Source organism: Danio aesculapii, chromosome 19 (assembly GCF_903798145.1).
Source record: "Danio aesculapii chromosome 19, fDanAes4.1, whole genome shotgun sequence".
Lineage (NCBI taxonomy): Eukaryota > Metazoa > Chordata > Actinopteri > Cypriniformes > Danionidae > Danio > Danio aesculapii.
In genome coordinates this window covers 33,959,784-33,986,388 of record NC_079453.1, presented here as the reverse complement: position 1 = coordinate 33,986,388, position 26,605 = coordinate 33,959,784, and the positions used below count along the sequence as shown (strand labels likewise).

At 37.2% G+C, this 26,605-nt stretch overlaps 1 protein-coding gene across 1 annotated transcript in view; it reads left to right on the top strand.

The window, feature by feature from the left end:
* Positions 1-5,830: 5,830 nt before the first annotated feature.
* hpca (hippocalcin) overlaps positions 5,831-26,605 on the top strand; it is a 95,888-nt gene continuing 75,113 nt past the window's right edge. The window contains exon 1 of the mRNA XM_056479535.1: positions 5,831-6,102. The gene's annotated coding sequence lies outside the window, so the exon portion shown is untranslated. The remainder of the gene's footprint in view (positions 6,103-26,605) is intronic.

The following is a 26,605-nucleotide window of genomic DNA, read 5'->3' as shown; positions in this document are numbered from 1 at the left end:
TGTGTCACACTTTACTGTTTGAGATGCAGGAAGTCATTGCATGTTTCTATCCATGTCACAGAATATTCCCCTTAAAAGTCTTGCTCGAATATGTGGAAAAAGTCTGCAGGCTTTGTTCTTGGCATATCTCCTGTCAGTGAAGTTCCCTTTTGTGTTCTGAAATTCTCTAGCCCCTTTGAGTCCAGTGTATTTCGAATGCCCTGGAAAAAGAAAGCACATTGAAAATGGGTAAATACACATAACATTAGGAGTGAAAGAACTGCTTTACTCTCTAGAGCTTGTATAAGAAACAGAATAATGATTGACACCGCTAACTAAAACGAGAAGTGGAATCGCATGAGGAGCACTGGAGAAATTCAATCACATCAGTTTCTTATTCACATAGAGAGAGGAGAGTGTGAGAGGAGGGAGTTGAAGATATAGCAACACTAATGCAATCAACATCAGCTGAGTCAGAGCTTTGGCCACGGATAAGACTCCACACCAGCCATCCACCAGTAGCACGGACACACACACACACATGCAAGCACACACGCACACACTCACAGTCTCCCTCATAGATCATAACTTGATCATCCGCTATTCTCTCAGGATTTGATTAATGTCTTTTCAAATTCTTTGCCCAGTCTTCCATGAGACTCTTTAGTCACGCTTCTAGGGACTGGACTTAGTAATGACCGGTGGTGTGATTTAAAAGCAGACAATTCCACATCCTATTCAGGACAGTGGGCATTTAAATTGAATTTGTTAAACTGGAATCTGAACTTTATTGCTGAAAGTTAAAACTTGAAGATTATAGGACCATATTATTGTCACTTACAAGCTTAATTAAATAATTAAAGGTGCTTTAACTAAGTTTTTGACTCTTCTAAAGCATAAAAATACCATATTATATTTGCAGACATTTAAAAAACATGCTAAGTGAACATTCTTGTTTATCTAAAAAACGATGCTGAAGTCCGATATTCTGTTTTAAAAATGTGTTACATGTCGGACCGTCTGTCTTTGTTTTTGTTTTTTTATTATATTATTATTATTATTATTATTAATAATTATATTTCTGCATCCCGGGTTGCCTTGGTGGAAAACAGCGTATTTCATTCATTTTGAATGAAAATCACAGAATAGTGCACTTACTGCACTCCGATGAAATAGTAAGGTAAGGTTTAAAATCTAATACCAATTAAACCTCTTTAACATTATTAAATGTACATGCTGAATCACTAATATGTGTTGGCTTGCACCAAGTCACCGTTTTAAAGCTCAATTTCAAACGGTTTATTTCATTTTCAAGACTTGAGGTGAACTATTTGCTCCTGCTTTTATTTAGAACACGGTTTAAACAGCCTTTGCTGGTATCGTTAATCTGGCAACCTGCTCTTGTGTGTGTTTTGAACCAGGGGTGCAATACCTAGTTCAACCACTGGGTGTCAAACTTACATACTGCACCTTTAAATAAATGAATGTTTTCTAGAATACATGTACATAGTTTAGAGTTTAAAAATAAACTGTTTTAGTTGCTGTCTATTTAAGGCCCGCCGGTCTGAAAAGTACAGTCTGTTAAATGGAAATGCCAGTCCTTCTTTCTGTCTTACCACTGACTCGACTTAACAATATTATATTTTTAAGCTACTAAAAATATGAGCGAGGATGAAGGCCCCATAATGCGATTCAAAAGAGTGGCAAGTACCAATAAAACACACTACAGGAAACAGTTAGTTTACAGATATATTTTACTGAGTAGATAAGTCACGAACTTGATGCAGGTTTGCAACTGAATCATTTCAGTTCATGAGTAAGATTTTGAATACACTGTTAACAATTTCCTATAGAATCAATTTACAGTAACTTACTGGCAGTAGTTTGCCAGTAACTTATTGTAAATCAGTTACAGCAAAATACTGTATTTACATTTACAGCACCATTTATCTTGTTGTATATGCATTTACAGAATTGTTTGTGTATCTTTACTGTAAAATATACAGTAAATTTCACAATGCGACTTTAAAATACAGTAACATACCGGATAACAGTCCAGTCCTACGGTATAATACAGTTAAATCTACAGTTAAATATTGTGTCGTTTACGAAAATCATGTAAAATTAATCAGATAATTTAATTAGGAGTTAGATTTAATTTGATTGTGATGTTTGGATACATTTCTAGTTTTCAGCACCTTCATAACTTTTTTAAATTATCGTTTTGTAGAAGTAGACACTGAAAAGGTCTCATTCTGACCAAAATAAATTGAAATGCACTTGACGTAATTATGATTCCCAACTCATAAATTCAAACATCCCTGAAGAACTTGAATGCTCAAATAGTTCTGCATCCTGTCTGATTGATTTTATATTAAAATCCTGAATCAGAGTAAAGCTGTGCACTGCAGTGTGGAAACGATTAGACAGCCTGAGACAAATTTTGCAAATCCTCTAATCCTAGATCCTTTGATTAATGATAATTAATGACCAGATTCCAGCGCTGATGAAATTCTGCAAGTGTCAGAAATTTTGAGGCACCTTCCAGCGATGTTACTCAACTGTCAAATGAAGAACCAATAGTGGCACAGACCCTGTTTATATAGCAAATGGCCACTTGCTCCACAAACATTGTCTTTTTTCACCATACATGTCACAGGTTCGTGATGTTAAGCTCCAGACTAGTCTTCTTGCATAAGTCTCTTTTAAAGAAGTCTTGACTGTTGTACAGTATGGCATTAATGACAACCGAGTTCACACAGTGTGACAGCTGAGAGCATGTTTTTACAGCCTGACAAGCAGCAATCGGAAAGTACTGTCAAATCTTACAGTGTGTGCATTCTCAGTTTAAACCATCCTCATTTCAATCCTGAACCCTGTTGCCCAATAATAAGAAGTGTTTCAAAAACAATTCATGTTTTCTTTTTTTTTGCAAAATGATGCAAGCAGTAGAACACGGTGTCAGGAAAATGCAAGATTTTTGTCATGATGTTTGCCTTCCTGGTGGGTCATCTTGCATCTTGGGCAGATCCTGCTGGGAAGCTGTTAATTAGCCGGATCTCTGTCAAAGCTCTGCCTGGCTGGTAGCCTTTAAGATCATGCATTAAGAGGTTTTAAAGCTACTTAGTCTCACACCAGAGAGATCTCGTGGTTTGGATCCTCCTCGCCTTTATTGTATTTCATAGTCATTTGTTTAGTGAATAGAAAACGTGTTTTCTCTACTGTAGAGTCTAATGAGACTATTAGAGCCTCAGATTTCCATTATGCTGTTATGATGTTATTCTCCTTCGCTCAGCAGTTGTCACAAATACCCCTTCATATCCAGGGCAGGATTACAGATCGGGCATGCCAGGCATACGCCATAGGGTCCCCAGACCCCTAGGGGCCACATGCAGTGAAATCATGCATCATGTACAGAAGTATTCCTATTGAAAGTAAAAACAAGATAACTTACCACATTCTGTAAGGGTATATGATCTGATGTTTTTGTTGTCAGAATTTTTTTATCCAATAATCAAGGTGCATGTGGAAATTTCATCACAATAATTTCTGCTGTCAACAGGTGTGTGTTAAGCTCAAAGATGACTTTCAAAGCACTATTTGTCAGCCATTTTGTGAATCTGTTCAATCTTTTGTGAAATCTGCATGGTGAACTTTCTCGGCCTCACTTAAAAATCCCATTTTTATGGATTACTATTGACGTGACCTGTAACTTTGCCTGTAAAATATTTATAAATAGTAAATGCGAAGCTCAATGCATACTGGATGTAAAGTGCCACATATTTTAGAATTGTCAACATTGTTTTTTTTTTATGAGGGTGTGCACTCTGGCACCACCTTTGGGAGTCTGTTTGTATTGCTTAACGACTTACAGAAAATATTTCCCTTAAAACCCCTTGAAAGTCAATCTATCTCTCACTCACTTTCCTTCAGGGGAATGAACCACCAGTTACTCTGGCATGTTTTACCGGCTGATGCCTATGGTGGCTAAGAGAGCTTAACATGCTGCAATTTAAGAAAACGCATGCAATTACAAAAAACACTAGCAAATTAAGAAAAGATCTTCATCCATTTGACAACATATGTGCTGCAAATCTTCGAAAACACATAAAAGAACGCACTGCATTTTCCCACGACGCAAACAAATTAATAAAATGTGCTGCATTTTCTCACAATGAAAACAATTTACAAAAACAAGCTACATTTTCTTACAACAATTTCAAAATAGCACAAAACACAACGGAAATGTTTCAAGGGGACTCAAAAACGTGAAGGACGCCACTGTGCCTTGACTATTGCTCAGTGAAGTTGTAGGTGATCTTTGAAAGGTGAGCTTTTTGTTTGTTTATATTAATATCCTGATTCCCTTCTCTTTTGTATTTTATTAGCTCAAATAACCATAACCTACTGTAAATAGCCATGTCCGTCACGTTTTAGGGCCCCCTTGAAATATTTCTGTTGTGTTCCGTGCTATTTGAAAGTGCTAATTTGTTTGTGTTGTGTGAAATGCAGTGCATTTTTTAAAAATGTGTATACGCTGTGAGAATTTGCAGCATGTGTGCTGTCAAACGGATGAAGATCTTTCCTCCATTTGCATGTGTTTTTTGTAATTGCACGTGTTTTTCGTAAATTGCAGCATGTTAAGCTCTCTCAACCATCGTAGATGCCCTTCCTGCTGCAACCCACAAACATTTGAACCCCATTGCTGGAAAACACCCATTCACTTTCTCATTCACACACACATACACTATGGCCAGTAGTTTATTGGGTTACAGGGTACACTACTTTGGATATCATTCATTCATTCATTTTCTTTTCGGCTTAGTCCCTATATTAATCTGCGGTCGCTACAGCGGAATGAACCACCAACTTATCCAGCACATGTTTTACTTAGTGGATGCCCTTCCAGCTGCAACCCATCACTGGGAAACAACCATACACTCCCATCTACACATATACACTATGGACAGTTTTAGCTTACCCAATTCACTCGGAGGAAACCCACTCAAACACGGGGAGAACTATGGATATACTAATACAAAAAAAGTACAAATAAATACTATGGAAATAAATGAACTGTTTTCAACATTCTTCTAAATATCTTCTTTTGTGTTCAACAGTTCGTTAATTTTCGTTCGGCTTAGACCCTGTTATCAGAGGTCGCTCAGACTTACTCTATGTGTAATGCAGCGAATGCCCTTCCAGCCAAAACCCAGCAGCAACACCCATGCACCATACAGTACGGCCAATTTAGTTAATCCAATTCACTACACCGTGTGTCTTTAGATTGTGGGGGAAACCGGAGTACCCAGAGGAAACCCACGCAAACACAGTGAGAACATGCAAACTCCACACAGAATGCCACTCGAACCAGTGACAACTCGAACCAGTTCAACTACCACAAATAATAAATAAATAAGTTAAATTAACTGGTTTGAAACAAGTCAGTGGTGTGTAAATGACAGAATTTTCATTTTTAAGTAAACCATCCCTTAAATTGTGTGATGTGTGCTCACTTTTGTTTTTGATACTATCTAACTATCTATCTATCTATCTATCTATCTATCTATCTATCTATCTATCTATCTATCTATCTATCTATCTATCTATCTATCTATCTATCTATCTATCTATCTATCTATCTATCTATCTATCTATCTATCTATCTATCTATCTATCTATCTATCTATCTATCTATCTATGGGACCTCAACATAAAGCAATAAAGCTACAGAAACTGCAACCACAGTAAGCTCTCAATCGTGACTTTTTTTTTCTTGAGGGTGTTGTTGTATCTCTCTGAAAGATGCGTTTATAGACCCTGACACCGTAACAGCGGTCCCATTCGGCGTAGTGACATCTTATTAAAGCGGCACCACGTAATCCTACCAACACCCTCCCTTGCTTAAAATCCGCTCGTCCGGTGCAGTTCCGTAGACGCACAGCCTCCTCCTCCGGCAGAGCAGCGCCGCGGCTCGTGTTCCTCCGGTAAGATGGTGAGCAGCGCGCGGCAGCAGTAGAGCAGTGTCGCTGGACCGTAAGAGAAGGCGCTCTCGGTGCTTATCCCGCTCTCCTTCCACAACATATCCATACACCGAGGGAAACTTCGCGTATTTTGGACACGGTAAGACGGATAATCGAAGCGCTCTGCTTTCTTTACTGTAAAATATTGATATATATTTTTAAATTCTTAATGACGGAACGTGGGCTCTCCTCTTGCAGTGAGTGTATGTTTGTCAAATAGCATCCCATCACGAGCACTTGTGAAATAACGGGCTATGCATGGGGTTATATGACGGAAAATAAAGCCTATAGTTTTAAAAAGCGTCAAATAATTACTAATTTGAAAGGAGATATGAATAAAGCGATTGTAAAACCGCGTTTTATGTTTTTGTTCCATTGACCGATAGTTCACAACACGGGATTTGGGTCATCGTGCTGCCTCCATGTCGTGTGAACTGTACTTTATGAATGAATCGATAGTTTTGTGATCGTGACGGATGTAAGGAATGTTTGGACGGGTCAGGGGTCGCGCTGGACGGATGTGCGCGCTTCCAGTAATTCTGTTTGGACAGTCGGACGATGCTATTGTTCAGACCGAGCTTCTGGAGAGCTCGAGGAAGCGGGACATGATGAAGGCTGCGCAGGCAACACGCGGCTGCTGGGATCCCGCATAGCCTACTGTAGGCTGCTCAGAAAGTGCTTAATGCTAAATTATTTTCTAATATCTACCATGCGAATGCAATTGTTAGGAATGTAGCATGCGGTATAGCAAACTGCATTAAGCAGATGCAGACGCCAAAAGCAGTTCGCCGTGCACGTTGTTTGCACAACATCTCTGAAAAAGTGATGTATTTACCATTATACTGTAACGTTAGTCGCACAAGTGAGTGAGTGAGTGAGTGAGTGCGTATTTTATGACGCAATTATTTTAGGACGCTTATTTAACTGCTAATCTGCTTATAATCTAGCCTAAATGATTCGAATAAATAACCATAAAGCAGCATATTTACTATTGATACACTGCTATTATGGAGATAAATAAAAAATATACATGCATGGCCGTGATTATGCTTATTTAAAACAATTTTGTGTGATTGTTTTTAATGATTGCATGCATTTCTAGAATTAATATATTTTTGAGCAATTTTAAAAACTATATAATCTTATTTTTTTGCCTTGATTTAGCTTACATTGATTGTCATTTATAAGCAAAAACAATTATTTTGAGTATTTATTAAGAACTAGATGATCAATTAAAGGGCAATTTACACAGTCCAACCCCAAAATACTAAAAGTTTTATTTTTAAATCTTAAATTATTGCCATTATCATTGAAACCACACTTTAGCCAGCAAAAATGTTCATAATAATTTAGAGTAAAATAAAATCCATGCATGTTTTTAATAAGTACAAGTCAGAATTAGTATCTTGTATCATTTTACATAAATATATGTTGATGTATTTCACCCATACCCCCAACAAATTTCACCTTTGAAACATTAGACACTTCGTCACCTTGGAATTATAAGGTTCTATCTGCATTCTGAAGGATTTTGAGATATTGAGCTTCAAAGTTTTTGCATTCCATAGCAAACAGTATATGTGTAACATTTGCTTTTTTATTTTTTTATTTTAATAAAATTAAATTTAAATTAAATAAAAAGTCTTAAAATGTAAACAACTTATAAAAAAAACATCTCATAATGTAAATAAGTTGTCATTTAATACGAATATGTCAATAACTCGATTTTGACAAAAATGTCAGATAGAACCTTATTATTCTAAGGTGACGACTTTACTTGCATTAAATATGTTATCTTTGTATATTAAACAGTAAACATTTTTTTGACCCATCAGTACAATGACACTGTGTATATAACATGGAAACTTCTCCGATGGTCCCACAGGTCCAAGGAGTCCCAATTTTACTTCAAAAACTAACACAAATCGGATTTGTTCTTTAATAAATAAAGTCCTTTAATAAATCTGAATGAGGCATTCCATTTGATGCTGCATATGAATGGGTTTTCTCCATGCCATTGATGTTGGTGAAGGCTACGGTTATGTAAGAAGATAAAAGTGGGAAAGGCTGGCTCATCTGCAGCAGTCTGTTTGTAATCAGGCTGCTGGTCATTCTGAATCCCTTCAGGACACTTTATTCAAAGATACACATTGATCGATGGGAGGGTTTATGACATCAGGTCAGGGTGAGGTCAGGGTTCTTTCGTGCGTAATAAGTACTGATAAGTGTGAGATTAATTTTTTGTCTGTTGACTCATATGGGGAGGGTTGAGATGTTAGAATTTCATTAAAAAATGTTTCACCCGGAAACCCTCACACTGATCCAAATGCATATACATATTTAGAATTTTTTGGCAGATATATACAGCTGAGGTCAGAATTATTACCCCCCCCCCCCTTTTTTTTTTCTTTTTTAAATATTTCCCAAATGATGTTTAACAGTGAAAGAAATTTTTCACAGTATGTCTGATAATATTTTTTCTTCTGGAGAAAGTCTTGTTTTATTTCAGCTAGAATAAAAGTAGTTTTTAATAAAAAAAAACATTTTAAGGTTAAAATTATTAGCCCCTTTAAGCTATATATTGTTCGATAGTCTACAGAACAAACCATCGTTATACAACTTGCCTAATTACCCTAACCTGCCTAGTTAAACTAATTAACCCAGTTAAGCCTTTAAATGTCACTTTAATCTGAATAGAAGTGACTTGAAAAATATCTAGTAAAATATTATTTATTTTCATCATAGCAAAGATAAAATAAATCAGTTATTAGAAATGAGTTATTAAAACTATAATGTTCAGAAATGTGTTGAAAAAATCTTCTCTCCGCTAAACAGAAATTAGGGAAAAAAATAAACAGAAGGCTAATAATTCAGGGGGGCTAATAGTTCTGACTTCAATTGTATTTTTAGAATTGTTCTGCATCTTATTTCCATATAATTTACAAACTAAAATGTTATTTGAAGCTTGAAAAAAGCAAAAAATTCAACACAAAGTTTAAAGTCATACTGTACCATATTGGTTTGTTGAACAGACTGAATTATGGCACTGTTGTGGGAAGAGCAGCATAATTCTCTAATATATAAAATGTAAAACAATGTGAGTTCGGAGTAAAAAAAGGAAATAATTAAATTTCTAAAAAAAGAAAAGAAAACACAACCCCCTCCCTTTTTTTTCATTTGAAAGTTACTTTGTATCTTAGGGGAGTTGATAACATAGGATTTGACAGTAGTTGACTTTCAAAATTTCTATCTTTATCATTCTGCTACACTATAAAAATGATGGGTTCCACACAATCCCTTCACGTCGTCCCAATACAAATCAATTAAGTTAACCTAATGGTTTTTGCAATTTTAACTTGACAACATAAAAGAGTTAGGCTGCCCCCCCCCCCTCCAAGAAAAAAAACTTTGTTTGAATTGAATTGTGTTGTTTGAGCTCATTTAAATAAGTAGTTTGAACAAAAAGCAATATTTACAACGTTTCTTCCAGCCTGTGCAGATCGCTGGTATACAAACAGATCGCTAATGGACTACAAATCTGCCATTTCAAGAACTACAAGTTCCCGTCATGCACCACACACACACACCGGTTCCTGATCCCGTTTGATTATAACACAGCTAAAACTGCTCAGACAGATTAGTTGGACTATTTATACAGCACACAAACACACAGACTTTGCTAAGTCTTGTTACATTTCAACGAGTTTCCTTACCATGCCATGCTGGTTTTGACCATCACCTTCTTTGTTTGTTTACGTTGTATGCTGCTTGCCTTTTGACCATTCACCTGTATATTGCCCATGACTCTGGATTGCCGGTAGAAATCTGTTTGCTCCTGTGTTGACTGTTGCTTGCCTGACCATTCTGTTGAAAAAATCTTGCTTTTAGATCCACACTCCGTTGTCAACGTCCACTTCATATTACAACGTGTATATGTGTGGACATAAAGTAGAACGAAATGTCATGACTTGAAGGATCATATTGCTACATAAAGAAATTATTATCATAAATATATACACAACACTGGACGTAAGAGCAATTTTTAAATCTATACATAACACACTGGAGCGGTAATATAACTATACATATAAATATATATATCAAATCTATATATATCTATATATATCTAAATTTCCATCTGAACATGAAGCAAATCTTTTCAAAGTTATTAGTTGCATTTCCATCAAGTTGTTAGAGCAGACGACTGTAGTATTGGTAACCTATAGCAACCAACAGTAAACAAGACAAGCATAATAGCAACATTAGAATTTATTCACAGCAAATCCGTCTTCATCTTCTATTGCATTAACAAGTTTTTGCCCAAGTCCAAATCCACCTCAAATGAGCGACAAACCCTTTTGAGACTTAAGTGACTTTTATTTTGAAAGTTGACGTTTCAGTCACTCGTTTCTCATGCAATACTTCAAAACGGGCATAGATATTTACATTAGATGTCGCCTACCCTGTTGTTGTCTATTGGAAGGAATGCGTCAATAGAGCCACCATTTTAGTACAGTGTAGTGCTCCTTTGAAATGAATGCAGGACCTATAGCTGCAGTGGAGGTCTGTGGCCATCTAGAGCCAGAGATATACACATATACACATAAATCTATGATCGGGAGTTTTTCCGGTTGTCATTGTGCTCTTTTTTTTTTTAATTACGAAAATTATACTTTTACATCACTTTTTTCATTGATAGATAAGTGACCGCACGGGCATTCCTGGCAAAGAGCATGTGTTTGTGTGTATGGAAATGTACTATCCACCCTCTCTGTTAAATCTGATCTAATCCGTGTGCTGAAACACACCCCCTCTCCTGTTTTCACTTCTAATACTAACGGGGGGAGCGATTCTTTTGTGAATGAATATCTGTTATGAGCGACTCGTTCACTTAACCGACAATAATACAAGTTTCTAGCACCGTAGCATCTTTTGTTTTCGTATTTCTTTTGCATTGTTTGCTTATTTTGTTCTACAAAACTAGCATAAGCCTAGCATTTAGTGAGAGTTGGTGCTACTTTGCCTTATGGTGAATGCAGTAGTGACTGTATTATCATCAATAACACTACTAGTTAAGCACAAAAGTTTATAACACACAAAAACGTAAAAAAAAAAAAGAAATCTTACCTATGAAATGTTCTGCCTTGTGCTTTGTTTTCTTTGTTTGCTTGTTACTACAACCGTACATAGCGCAAAAGTCCAGCATCTTCACATTGGCTTTCGTCTTGACTAGTGCGATTGAATCACATTTGTGCTGGGAGCACTGTACAAATGTGGCGGTGCTATTGACGCATGCTCAGGGTCCGTATACGTTATCTAGTGCAGTGTTTCCCAACCCTCTTCCTGGAGGCACACCAACAGTACATATTTTGTATGTCTCCCTTATCTGACCCATTCGTGTCAGGTTTTGGGGTCCTTTCTAATGTTCTGCTGAGTTGATTCAGGTGTGTTTGATTAGGGAGAGGTTGAAAATGTGTACTGTTGGTGTGCCTTCAGGAACAGGGTTGGGAAACACTGATCTAGTGTATATATCTATGCAAAACGGGCATTAACACAGGCTGTTAAAACCCCAGCAAATGACCCAAGGGCTCCAAGTATAGGATCAGTGCTACACATGATGCATTGCCTCTGTAAGGCCAGAATCTCTGGTCAGGGGGGTTTTCTTGGGCTTCCCGTAGAAATCTCATGTCTCATTAGTTCTCATTGGGCTGTTTTCTTTAGTGGCTCGAAACACATGGTCTTCTTTGGCATTGCACTCAAAAAAATTGTTTTTTACTTGTACAAACTACTTATTTAAAATTAGCCGAAACAACACAATTCGTAAGATTTCATTGGGACAACTTAATTTTTTTATTTTCAATCCACATAAATTTGTTAAAAGTGTTAAGTTAACTTAATCGATTTGTGTTGGGACAACATAAGTGAATTGTGTGGAACCCTGCATTTTTTACAGTGTGGTAAATGTTTGATATAGCATGAATCTTTTCAACTTTGTTCAGTTGGACTCAGTATAGAGAAGCTGTGGCTTGCTGCACATTAAATGCAACTTTATGGGACAAGTTATGGCGGAAACACTGGTTCATAAAACATCCACATTACTAGCTTGCGAGTTAATGGACATTAGTGATAATATTAGTCATGGCACTTAATCTGAGATAAAGATGAAGTTTATAGTAGTTGTTTGAATACATTAAAGAGCCCTTTGTAGTTAAGATCATCAAGATATGAATATGGAAATCAAATCTGAGGCATGTTAAGTGCCATCGTTTTCAATTTTAATGACTTCCGTGCTGCTGCCATTAACATTTTTAGCAGGAATTTGGAGAAAAACAAATATATTTTCGCTATATTCAGCCCAAACTATACTTAATTATTTCAAATACATTAGTGTAGCTGCACAGTTGATTGCGACAGTTGGTAATCTATATTTTGAAAAATGAATAGTACGCAGGGGTGGTGCAGTGGCGCAGTGGGTAGCGCTGTTGCCTCACACCAAGAAAGTCGCTGATTCGAGCCTCGGCGGGGACAGTGGACATTTCTGTATGGAGTTTGCATGTTGTCCCTGTGTTCGTGTGGGTTTCCTCCGGGTGCTCCAGTTTCCCCAACAAGTCCAAAGACATGCGATATAGGTGAATTGAATTAGCTAAATTGTCCGTAGTGTGTATGTCCTGATCCTCCAGGTTGAGTGTTGGGCTAACGACCCACCTTGTAATTATTAGATGTTACGTAACACAAATATGGTGTGACTAAATCTCAACTTTGATATAAACGGCCCTGGGAGTAAGTAAGCCGAAATATGAGTGTGTTTTATACTTAAGACATACTTCATGTCACACACTCTACACACAGCCCACAAAAAAACAGAAGTATTTATTGATTATTATTCAGTGTGATAAAAGTTTGACATATTGCATTATTTATATTTATATGGTTGTGTTAAAAATTATACTCTATCAAATTTATATTCTATCAATGTTAAAAGAATGTTTTAGGATGATGAAACACACTTTTGTGAGGTGCAGGGGCACTAGAGGAGAGATTGTATTAGGCTGTTTTTGTTACCTTGGTAACAGATTGGCAGGATTCTCCAAGATTGTTGCTTCACTGTAAAAAAATGCAGCATTCCACACAATTCATTCATATTTTCTTAACACAAATAGAATAAGTGGATTGAATATAAAACAATTAAGCTATCCCTAAAAATATCAATAATTGTGTTGTTTCAACAAGTTCTAAATAAATAGTTTTGGTGTAAACAATAGGCCTAGCAGCAAAAGTATATGTAGTCTTTACAAGAAAGTCTGTTATAATTGAATAATTATTTTGAATGTTTATTTTGGATTTTTAAATGTTTTTTATTAAAACATAATTTTGTTTGGTGGTCACTTAGGGCTGGGCGATTTGGCCTAAAAACAAAATCTTGATTAATTGAACATTTTAACTCGATTATGATTAAATATGTTTTTTATTTATTTGTTTATTTATTTTTGCCCTCATAGTTCACTGACAGGTTTGTACAGTAAATATGCTCACATATTACAAGTGAGAGATTTTTGAATGAAGGATGCACACTATCTACTATCAATGATTATTTATTTAGCATCAACATTAGCCCCTTTCACACATGCAGACCTTTCCAGAAAATTACCGGCAATTTTCCGGAAATGGATTATATGTGAACAGGCTCTTTTTGAAAATACCGGTAAATTCGTTCTGGCAATTTCTGGAAAGAGAAGTTGTAACATTACCGTTAATTTGCTGGAAAGCTGCTCTGTGTGAACGTAGAAGAAAAATTGCCGGAAAGAGCACGTTCACGATTAGAACTCGCTGACGTGAGATGTCTGCTCCAGTACAACATTCAGATGCATTCACATCTGTGCTGTTTATGAAATTAAAAACCTTTGAATATTTTTCCAGACACATTTAGCTGCTAGATGTTAGCCAGATAACGTTTCTATGTTCCGTCTTAATGCCAACTGTGTAAAAAATCATTGATAAGATGCTTATGATAAACCGCTGTTTGTTTACCTTCAAGCTCTTGCTTGACGTGTGTGCACGTGAAGCAGCCGGTGAGCGCCAGCACACACATATTATGTAACATTACCATCAACCATCAACAAAAGCCCGACCCCTTCTATGTTTACAAATACAAGCGCAGCTTATTTCTGGTTAATGATGTCAGAATTTACTGGTATTTTGGAATGGATGTGTGAATGGTCTTTTCCGGATAAATTCCGGAACGTCCTTGACCGTATGAACAGCACTTTTTTTGTCATTCCATTTTTTGTCAGCACATAAAGTCATTCCGGTAATTTTTTGGATATTTACCGGTATTGCAATGTGAAAGGGGGTATTGAACAACTGAAATGAACACACCTGGAAAAATTCGATCGATTGGTTTGGAATGTTGATTTTATTGATTACCGTAGACTAAACATGTTCCGGACACTTTTTGCTATTCAGCACACTCAAATGACCACTCCTCCATCACTGAAAGCCAGATAAGCATGTTTGTGTAATCATTCTCTGGGTGAATACCTATTGCACAATCCAAATTTTCATAGATGTCTTTTGAACCAGTAGTTTTTGAGAAAAGATGGGAAAAGTACCGCCAACACATGTGTACGGAAGATGATAGGTGTTAATCGTGTTCTGTACATGATTAAAATAGTGTTCCATACAGGGCGCATAACTTCATTTAACCAGCCAAAATGGTCATTACTTTAAGTCTTATTAAAAAACAACGTCACCATATACTATTATTGTGTTTAACTTAAAGTTAATGTTATATTTAATACCTTTTTATGAAAGGTTGAAATGATATAACTATACAATTATTTAATTTGTATATCATGTTTATTTTATTACAGCTTGACAATTTAGAATATTTAAACATTAAATTCATGCAAATTAACGCTAACCTGACTGACCTTTTATGAATATAAACATCATCATTGCACAAAGATTATCCAAACAGTGTTTGCAGCCTGTCTCTCAGGCTCTCTCTGACGAAGAGTTGCCCCATGCAGTCATCACCCACAACTGACGTTTAAATATCCCCTTTCAAAGCATTTATTTATTCATTTATATCTTTTCTTTTGGCTTAGTCCCTTTATTAATCTTGGTCGCCACAGTGGAATGAACCGCCAGCATTTATTCAACAAAAGATAATTTATTTAATAATTTGTCATAACATAATATTAATGTCATAAAGACTGTTATACTGTGTGATGCATAAATGCAAATGGATATTGTCGTTGCTCTAAATGTCTCCATTCCCAAGCGACACTCGCCCCTTTAGCTTGCCCACAGTCTATTTTCAAGCACATTAGGTGGACGTAGCAAACTTATTGAATTTTCTCGGAAACATATGGTAGGAGGGTCTCTGTTGTTCTTGGGGGTGAAAGAGTGAGAAACAAAGATTGCACAGATATATAGCTTGTCTACGACCCGTAAGCATTTATTCAGACGTTGGCGTTCAAATGTAATCTGTACGGAACATCATTGTGTACGGAATATGGTTAGTCTACATAAATAGGTTCACTTCCACTTTACCACTCCAGAGTTGATCTGCATTTGTCGCATTTTACCAGGACAGCACATATATATACAGTTATTTCCAAAGACGAAACCATGTATAATGCATACAGTGATGCAAAATATGTATTTTACAAACAGACAATGGCATATTTTGAGTTTAGATATTATTGGGCTAGATTTGATCAGCCATCAGGCTGGTTTTGTTGCGGAAACCTGGCAACCCTGGTGCTCACTTGAACACTGAGCAAGCCAGCTTGTGTGAGCCTTTCACCTGACCACTGCGTTCCACTCAGCCCAATTGTGGCTGCGCTGTGGGATGTGATTGTGAGTTTGAGAACCTTTTTAGGGAAGGATGTGGCTTTTGCCCCCTGCTGATTTGTTCTTGCTTCCTTTTTTCATCATATACTCAGATCCAGCCCTGCTCTGCGCCTTCCATTAGACCACTGAAAGGGAGGCCAATTACTCTCAGCAGCCGCGCTGTGGTTGATTCAGAGGAGCTCTCTCTGTTCTACTGAGAAAGCGTGTGTGGTAGGATGTGCGCTTGTGTGTGTAGTCAAGTGTTTCTTGGTTCGCCTCAGTCTGTGAGTAAATGCAATCAGTGGCGTGCTGCTTTTAATGCTCGCTGGCTACAGAGAATCTTAAGAGCAATAGAAAGTCTGAGGCTATTGCTGGAAATGCACAAGTGCTTTGCTTAAGTATCATAGCTTCCAGAAGTCTGCATCATTGAGAAATTAAGTAGCCTGAAATGTGAAGTAGGGATGGCCAATATGGACTATATTATTATATTTTCTGGTATTGATGGCGAATACGTTAATGTTACCAATAATGATAATTCATACACTAACCGGCCACTTTATTAGGTGCACCTGTCCAACTGCTCGTTAACGCAAATGTCTAATCAGCCAAACACATGGCAGCAACTCAATGCATTTAGGCATGTAGACATGGTCAAAACGATCTGCTGCAGTTCAAACTGAGCATCAGAATGGGGAAGAAAGGGGATTTAAATGACTTTGAAGGTGGTTGTTGGTGCCAGACGGACTGGTCAGAGAATTTCAGAAACTGCTGATCTAGTGGGATTTTCACTCACAACCATCTCTAGGGTTTTCATCTCTACATCGTTAGGGTTTCTGAAAATGAGAAATAATCCAGTCAGTGGCAGTTCTGTGGGTGCAAATGCCTTGTTTATGCCAGAGGTCAAAGGAGAATGACCAGACTGGTTTGAGCTGATAGAAAGCCAACAGTAACTCAAATAGCTACTCGTTACCACAGAGGCAGAAAAGCATCTCTGAACACACAACATGTCGAACCTTGAGGCAGATGGGCTACAGAAGCAGAAGACCACAGCGGGTGCCACTCCTGTCAGCTAAGAACAGGAAACTGAGGCTACAATTCGCACAGGCTCATCACAATTGGACAATAGAAGATTAGAAAAACATTGCCTGGTCTGATGGGTCTCGATTTCTGCTGCAACATTCAGGTGGTAGGGTCAGAATTTGGCGTCAATAACATGAAATCATAGATCCATCCTGGCTTGTATCAACGATTCAGGCTGCTGGTGGTGGGGGTGTAATGGTGTGGGGGATATTTTCATTTTCTTGGTACACTTTGGGCCTATTAGTACCAATTGAGCATCATGTCAATGCTACAGCCTACCAGAGTATTGTTGCTGACCATGTCCATCCCTTTATGACCACAGTGTACCCATCTTTTGATTTGACTGTCCACAGGATAACGTGCCTTGTCATATAGTGTGAATCATCTCAGACTGGTTTCTTGAACATGACAATGAGTTCACTGTACTCACATGGCCTCCACAGTCACCAGAACTCAATCCAATAGAGCACCTTTGGGATGTGTTGGAATGAGAGATTCTCATCATGGATGAGCAGCCGACAAATCTACAGCAACTGCGTGATGCTATCATGTCAATATGGAGCAAAATCTCTGAGGAATATTTCGAGTACCTTGTTGAATCTATGCCACAAAGGCTTAAGGCAGTTCTGAAGGGAAAAGAGGGTCCAACCCGGTACTTGTAAGGTGTACCTAATAAAGTGACCGGTGAGTGTATATAGCATTTTATGATTTTTTGCCAAAACATAAAAATCTATATTAGGTAGATAGAAATTAGTCATGTGCGCTATGATTTAGTAATGTATGGGTTGTCAGCATTTCATTAAGTTAAACTCTTTGTCTGATTCAATCATAAAAAGCATTACAACCTGATAAAGTGCCCAGTGAGGTTATATATCCACTGAGAGCATAAAAAATGTATCTTTAAAGAACAGCATTGCCTTTATTTATAATAAAAACATTAAAAAAAAATTATGTTTTTCATATTTTATTTTAAATCCATTCATTCCTACAGGATGTTAGAGGGCACCCTACTGCATAAACTCCTCAATTGGAACACAGAAGTAAAAACATCCACCTATAGCTGAGCAAACAAAAAAGAAACATTACATTTATGAAATATAAGCACAATAAGTATGCACCGCCCCGCCTTTATGTTTCAGTTGAGATTGCATCAAACATCTAATAGAAAATGTTAATTTCAAGACCTTTTAGTATAAAGTGTTTATAATGGTGCTAATCAACATGCTAATCAACATAGCATCTATCATTCCATCTATTAAAAAAGTGTGATTTTTTTTTTTTTTTTTTTTGTACTCGTTCTTTGATATTAGACCCACATTTGGAAAGAAAAATAAGTTATTTATACCACTGCAGAAATGTACAGTTTTGCACAAGTGTTACTGTAATATATTTATTCATTGACAAGCCAGTTTTTTTTTTGCCACACTGTACATCCCTGACCAAACCACTTCCAGATTCCCAGTTTTATTATTATCATCCATTAGTGTTAAGTTATTTCAAGAACTTCTGCCTGCTTTTCTGTGAGGTCACGATGACCAGCAGTGCTTCTGTTTGTCCAGTCTGACGATGGTTTTTTGGCTCTTTTAGTGGATCTTCCCACTGTTCAGATGGACTGGCTTATTTTTGTAGCACGCACTGGTGAGTCAGTTCCTTTCACTGTCAAGTCTTAAACGACCTTTTGATGACACTGGGGAGTTTGGAGGACCTTGTGTACTTGATGAGAGTTAAACTTGGTGTTTAGGGATGACTTAGCAGACAGAGATAAGAGGAGGAAAAGCAGAGATATATATATATAAGTCAGTGGCGTATGGGGTTTCCCCGTTTGAGAAAATTTATACAGACCAACACTGAAGTTCTTTATCTAAACTGAGAAACTATGTTACCAATAATTAAATATTTGTCAAAAGAATATAAATGGGGAGGCACGGTGGCTCAGTGGTTAGCACTGCACAGCAAAAAGGTTGCTGGTTCGAGTCCTGGCTGGACCAGTTGGCATTTCTGTGTGGTGTTTACATGTTCTGCCTGTGTTCGAATGGGTTTTCTCTAGGTGCTCCGGTTTCCTCCATAGTTTTCCACAATACTGGGCCCCCAGAAGGGCATTTGCTGTGTAAAACATATGCTGGAATAGTTGGCAGTTCATTCAGCTGTGGCGACCTCTGAAATAGAGACTAAACCGAAGGATAATGAATAAATGAATGTAGATAGAAAAAAAATAAATTAGGGCTGCACAGTATATCGTTTCAGCATCGATATCACAATGTGTGAACATGCAATAGTCACATCGCAGGATCAGCAATGTCAAGTTGGGATGAGAGTTGATCAGGACCACAGTTTTAGAATGGGATTTTTGGGGTTATCGCAAAGTTCAACCTTAAGATAGAGTGAAAGATTTTCATTTGAATGTGTTTTTAAGACCTGTGACTGATTAAATTATATATATATATTAATAAATATATTATATTATATTATATTATATTATATTATATTATATTATATTATATTATATTATATTATATTATATTATATTATATTATATTATTTTTAAATAAAACAACTAAATCTACTTTTAACTGTTTGACAAACTTGCATACAATTATATTCAATCATCATAAAGAATTCTGTCAATGACGAAGAAGACACTGGTAGGGTCATGTCATAATAGCAACAAGGCAAAAGTAGTAGGTCTTAATTTCATTCATACTATGTAGAATGTACTTTTTAGCTATTTTGGGGATGGATTATGCATTGGGGGTGGCACAGTGGCTCGGTGGTCACCTCATTGCAAGAGGGTCGCTAGTTTGAGTCCCGGCTAGACCAGTTGGCATTCTCCCAGTGTTCGAGTGGGTTTCTTCCAGATGCTCCGGTTTCCCCCTCAGGCCAAAGACATGTGCTGTATGTGAATTGTGTGAATGGGTGTTTCCCAGTACTGGGTTGTGGCTGGAAAGGCATCCCCTACATAAAACAAATGCTTGAATAGTTGACGGTTCATTCCACTGTGTTGACCCCTGATAAATAAGCGACTAAGCTGAAGGTAAATGGAAAAAAAGGAATGAATAAATATTGCATTGGGCGAATTTGAAGTATGTGCTAACCTGAAAGCATTTATTTTTTACATTTATACTACATCCACACCACAAGGTGTCAGTATAAAGTTTTAAGACCATTGGTATTTCAGTTGTTTAAGAAGATGAATAAAAACCAGTGAAGCCAAAAGAAAAAAGTAAAGCATAAGCAATGCTAGCATATTTGCTCCAACACAGCTGGTTTCTTCTAACACTCCTAAAGAGTGGCTGAGGTGTGTTTAATTAAAGCTGGCGCTCAACTCTGCAGGACGTTCAAGTATTAGACATTCCTACTTTCAGAAAATATCATGATTTTTTTTCAGCCCATACTCTTATTATCTCAAAGGAGGATACTGTAATATTCAAAACGAGAGCAACCGTTGAAGGTCAGCACACACAATTAGTTTTCAGACTCCCTTGGTCGTGTCAAGACAGTGGACTCATAAGGTCAACACAGTTTACACAGACACAACCCATTACAGGATCAAAGTAAGCCAAGCGTGTGGCACATATGATCCCAGGCCTGGGGATTGTGGGGGTTCATTTCCTGCTCGGAGACTGTGCTACATGATAGCGGCTGAAGGAGAAATTCGTGCTGAGGGGGCAATTTGCGTTCTGACGAAACAGGGGATGTGTATTTTTAGTCTTGGCCTCATCACGACAGGAAATGGGATAGTGGGCTCCATAATGTCTCAAATAACATACTTTTTTTTGTTTTTTTGAGACATTTCTGTTTCGTTCCTCCCAACCCTTAACAGTTTCCCAAGCCCTCCCACCAAACAATAGGTGAAATAGTTCATCCTTATTTGGGAATGTCATGTCAGTATGGTAAAACCCTCATATGGATTTGTGCATCACAATATTGTTAAAGCTAGGTTATGTGTATTTATTAGTTGGAATTAGATGTCTTATTGAAGGTTGCCCTACTATGTTTATCTGCATTACACTTTCATTTTCCTTTATTATTTCTTATATTAGGACTGCAAAATATTTTGTTTCTGCATCAATATCATAGGATGCGCAATGTCAAATAGAGATCATAGCTCACCAGAAGATAAATACTGTAAGATTGGACAGAAAAAAATATAGATCACTGTTTAATTAGAATCAACATAATGTGTTCACCATTAATATTTTAAAACAAGCATTATACTAAGTAATAAGTAGGCCCACTATCATTGAGTCTATGTATTTATGTGTATAAACTTATATTTATTCAGTTTTTAAATTTATTTTACTAATATTATTGTGATATAATAATAGTAATATTAAAATTCAATTCAATTCACCTTTATTTGTATAACACTTTTACAATGTAGATTGTGTCAAAGGAGCTTCACATAGAAGACCATAGTAAATTGGAACAGTGTAGTTCAGTTTGTAGTGTTTAAGTTCAGTTCAGTTTAGCTCAATTCAGTGTAGTTTAAAAATCGGTTTAAAAATCACTACTGAGAGTCCAAACACTGAAGAGCAAATCCATCGATGCATAGCTCAACCGGTCCCAACCCATGCAAGCTAGAGGTGACAGCGGAGAGGGAAAAAAAACTTCACTAATTGGCGAAAGTGAAGAAAAAAAACCTTGAGAGAAACCAGACTCAGTTGGGCACGACCATTTTAATTTCTCCGCTGGCCAAACGTCTTGTGCACAGCTGCAGTCTCAGTGGCAGAGGCTGGAAGCTGGCCTTAGCGAAGACTCATCTGTCCCTGGAGCGTCACAGGAACCAGTCGCATGTTCTCCACTCCTCCATGACCACCACTGTAGCTGCTCAGGATACGGACTGGTCTAGGATATGGAAACCTTGGGATCATCTCGTCATTGGTCTTGGATTGAATTAGTGACTCTGCATAGTCTGAGGGCCTCGGGAAGAGTATCCTCAGGTGGAAATGGAGAATAAAGAGAATAATTAGCATAGCTGCTGTTCATAGCGTAAATAAACAAGATGCAGAAACCTGTGTGGAAACCCGCTAAGTGGTGCACTGAGTGTATGCTTTACTAAACAGATAGGTCTTTAATCTAGTTTTGAATTGGGAGAGTGTGTCTGAGCCTCGGACGTGATCAGGAAGGCTATTCCAGAGTTTAGGATAAATGAGAAGGCTCTTTCTTCTTTACTCGACTTTGCTATTCTAGGTACTACCAGAAGCCCTGAGTTTTGAGATCTTAAAGAGCGGGTTGGATTGCAGCGAGACAGAAGATTGGTTAGATAAACAGGAGCTAGATTATTTAAAGCTTTATATATAAGAAGCAATAATTTAAATTCAATACGAAACTTAACAGGGAGCCAGTGTAAGGACGATAAAATTGGGGTGATGTGATCATATTTTCTAGACCTGGTAAGAACTCTGGCAGCTGCATTTTGTACTAATTGAAGTTTGTTAATAGAGGATGCTGGGCAGCCAGCAAACAGAGCATTACAGTAATCCAGTCTAGAAGTCATAAAAGCATGGACTATCTTTTGTGCATCTGAGATGGATAGCAATCAAATGTTCATATGATTTATTTACTCTTTTAGTAGATATATTACATATAAAAGACTTGCTTTGTTTACCAAATAAGTGGATCTAAGAGGATTTGCATTTAAATATTAAATAAAAGTTAAAAGTGTATCATTTTTTATTTCATATATTAAGTTTTTAGTTCTGACACTCCTAAAATCATTCCGTATAAATCCAGATTTTTTACAAAATTCTCAGCAGAAATAGCAAAAAATGCCCGCCGATTCTGTCTGGCCCTAGTAATAAGTAAATGCTGTTCTCAGCCAGCCAATAAAGACCATCGGCTGATATTTTACGGAAATATATCTGCAAAGATCAGTTACAGAAGTGAAACTGGAACTGATGACGACTCATTTCGGTAGTGAGACCGTAAATGATCAATAGTTTCCTTTAATAAAACAAATAGGCTGTTTACACTACCTACGTATTATAATGACGACCATTTTAAAGTTAAGCGCTCTCTATGCCCTCTATCTGGCATAAAAATAATGATGGTGTTTTGTTATGTGTCATTATGAAAATACTAACCAAAAGGCTAGTTTGTTGAAATACAATGTGTGGACTTTAAACTGTCTCTAACCTGCTGTTTCCAACTTACAAAATGTATATTAACAGATTAGCAGATTGATTTACAGTGTAAGGTACACTTAGGCCCAATCCCAATTCTATTTTTTATTTTTGTTTTTTCTAGACTTTTCTGACAGGGTATTCGAGTGTCATCGAGTTACAGCTGTGGAAGTACATTGTGGGACTGCTGTACAGGAGTTATTATTATGGATTATAGATAGCGAAATTCGACGTTTTTTTATTTTAGCGTTTTTTAAAAAAGCATGACGGTAAACCACGAACGCGGTTATGAATTTATTAAAACATGTGCTTGTTTGTCATACAAATTCGCAATAATGACAAAAATACCTTCTGACTTCCGTGTGTAGCCATGTTACTGTTGCAGATGGTGTATTCTGGGAAAATTTCTTACCCCTTGGTTTTGAGTGTGGTCCTGAAAAATCTCCCTTTCGAGGGCTATCTAGCCCTTCCCCTTAGCCCTACGCCTTCAAGCTAAAGAGAATTGGGACACCCATACCCCTTCACATGAACACGCAAAACAAGGGGTAGGGGTAAGGGCTAAGGGGTAGAATTGGGATTGGGGCTGAACATTGCTACAGGTACAAATTAACAGTGCACAAATGTTGCACTATTGTAAAGCAATACCCTACAAATCGAGCTACATAAATCGATAGAATGTTAGAATGACCATATTTTAACCATAACCCACAGAGATAAAAATAGTAGTTTTTAATACTAAAAAGCAACAACATGCAAATGAAAAGCCATCAGCCTTTCAATATTTTTTTCATAGGATTGGTGTGTTTATGTTAGATTAACAACACAACAAAAGCATCAGCTGCAGCAGATTGATTTTATAGCACCAGGTTAAACTTGCTGACACCTTTACGGCAGTCAAATACAAATAAATACAGGCCACAACTGAAGATTGAGAATGATCTCTGATTGGCGGTCTCCAAAATTAAACCAAGAATAGAATTGTGCTGAAAACATTGTGTCCACCAGTCTCTTTAGCTGAGGTTAATATTAAATTAAACAAATTAATAAATGACTAAACAAAATTTTTTGGTTGTTAAGACTGTTGCACTTTTTTGTGTTATCAGTATGCTTGTGTTTGTATAGGCGCCTGCGAGGAATTTGGGGACCGGCATTGTTATTTTAGGGGTCACAGGCTGAAAAGTTTGGGAACCCCTGAGTTACATTACAAGGCAATATTCAAGCATAAAAAGGGCACTTTTGAATGTTTTAAAAATTCAACATCCAGATAAATCGATATTTGAGTGTATTGTGCCTCTTAATCGTGAAAAAAAATTATTCATTGGATTAACATTTTCTAAGGTAAATTAAGGTAACTTTTTTAATGGGCTGAGTTTAAACAAACAAATTACATTGAAAATTACTAAATTTAATTTGTTTGTTTAAATTTTGCCTATATAAATTATTTGCAACCACTTACCTTAAAAAATGTAGTAAATCCAATGAATCATTTTCTTTTCAGTGCATGAGTTTGCACAGATTGAAAACTGAAGCTTGAACAGTGTGACTGGAAAGAGTTACTTGTCTTGCTGTAATCTCTTGGGACGTGCTGCTGAGTTTGGCATGCCGGACTGATGTCTGGACATCCGTAAGGGTCAGCACTTTGAAGATCGGGCTGTAACCTGCCACTTTGAAGCCTGCTTTGTTCATCGTCAGAGACCTGCGAAGTGAGAGATCAGTTCTCCTTGACCTGAATACTGTGGTGCTCTAGGCAATTAAGGTGTGGTGAGAATAATTACGATGTGGGATGGAGGGTGTCCTCTGAGTCTGGCACATTTCAGTGTGTAGTGTTAAAAATGGGAATGAGCTGAGCTACATTCTGTTTCCATTAATGGAAACTTCCACAAAATCTGCTGTACTCTCTGGCGTGAAAAAAAAAATCACAGAATAAATTGAGAGCTGATATATCTGTGAACATGAAGAAGCTTTACTTTCTGCTGCTTGTTCACTGATATGGGTTATTCAAAGGCTGATACCTGGAATTCAAGTATTAGCTATTTCCTGATTTTTTTGGTGATAGCAATATAACTGATAGAAATAAACGATAGCCAATATGTCATTCGACTGCTGTTCATTTAAATTCAGCTGATGAAAATATGAAAAAAAGTGCATTATACTTTTGTAAAATCTCTCAGGAGACACTTTTAAAATTTTAAATCAGCCTGGCCAATGTATTAAAATGTATCAGTGTGTCGGCGCCAACAGCCTAGTGGTTAGTGCATCAACACATAGCACCCAGGTGCCTGCTGCGACCTGAGTTCATTTCCTGGCTCAAGGTCCTTTGTCGATTCTTCCCCTGATCGACAATTATTTTTTTTGTTTGCTGCAAAATGCTAATGTTTTGAAGCTATTTTTTGCAAGCAAATAAAGCATTGTAATTCCCCCCACTCCATTTAATTAAAAACAAAAAACAGGCACTTACACTGTAAAAAATGCTGGATTCCACACAATTTCTTTGTTTTCACAACACAAATCGATTAAGTTAACTGAATAGTTTTTACAAATTTAAGTGAATTGACAAGACAATTAAGTTGTCCTCCCAAAAAACTAATGGCATTGTTTCATTCATTCATTTTCCTTCGGCTTAGTCTTTTATTCATCAGTGGTCACCACAGCGGAATGAACTGCCAACTTATCCAACGAAAGAAAAACTATAATGCATAAATTTCACAATATTGAAGAAAAAAAAATATTGGGTGGCAATTAAACACATTCCTTACTCTCTGAACCATATTCAGAGGAAAATAAAGTAAACAACAACAACAAAAAAGAAAAAACAAAACAAACAAAACAATAAGAAATAATAATAAAAAAATAATAAAATAATAATAAATTAACAAGTGATAAGTAAGCCATTACTGTTAAATGTCAGATATCAGACAATACCTTTTTTTTGAATGAGTTTTTATCATTCAAAAGCAAGAAAAAAAAAAAGACAGATACAGACAGGGATAGATATTGTCATGGATTGGTCAGGCTCTCACGACCCCCACTCACGAAGATCACCATCACCTGACTTCTAATGAGCACACAGCTGCATCACATTCACGAGCACCAGATAAAAGCACAGCACTCCAGTCGCTCATTGTCCGGGCTCGTCTCGACGAAAGCGGACAACTGAGCGACCACTCAGCGTAGTCATCCTCAGCTAAAACAAACGATTTACTTACCTGTTCTCTTTGTATTCCTCCTAGTCTTCCTGGTCCTCCCGAATCGTCCTGTCTTCCAGTCCTTCCAAGTCTGTGTCATCCTCTGTCAGCTGTATCTGGTGTGTGCTGTCCATCCTCGTGTATTCCTGTTACCCAGCCACGGAGGAAAAGACCCCAACATCATTCCTGATCCTCCTGGCTATCCTTCATGTGCTCCTTGTTGTCATTTAATAAACACCCTAACGTTTCCTTACCTCTGTCTCCTGTCCGCTTCATAACAGAAGCCCGGACCCATAACGACGACAACATGAGCACCCCCGATCACCTTCAAGAGCTGGTGGACCAGTTGAAGCGGATTCTACAGCCACCAGCTCCACTT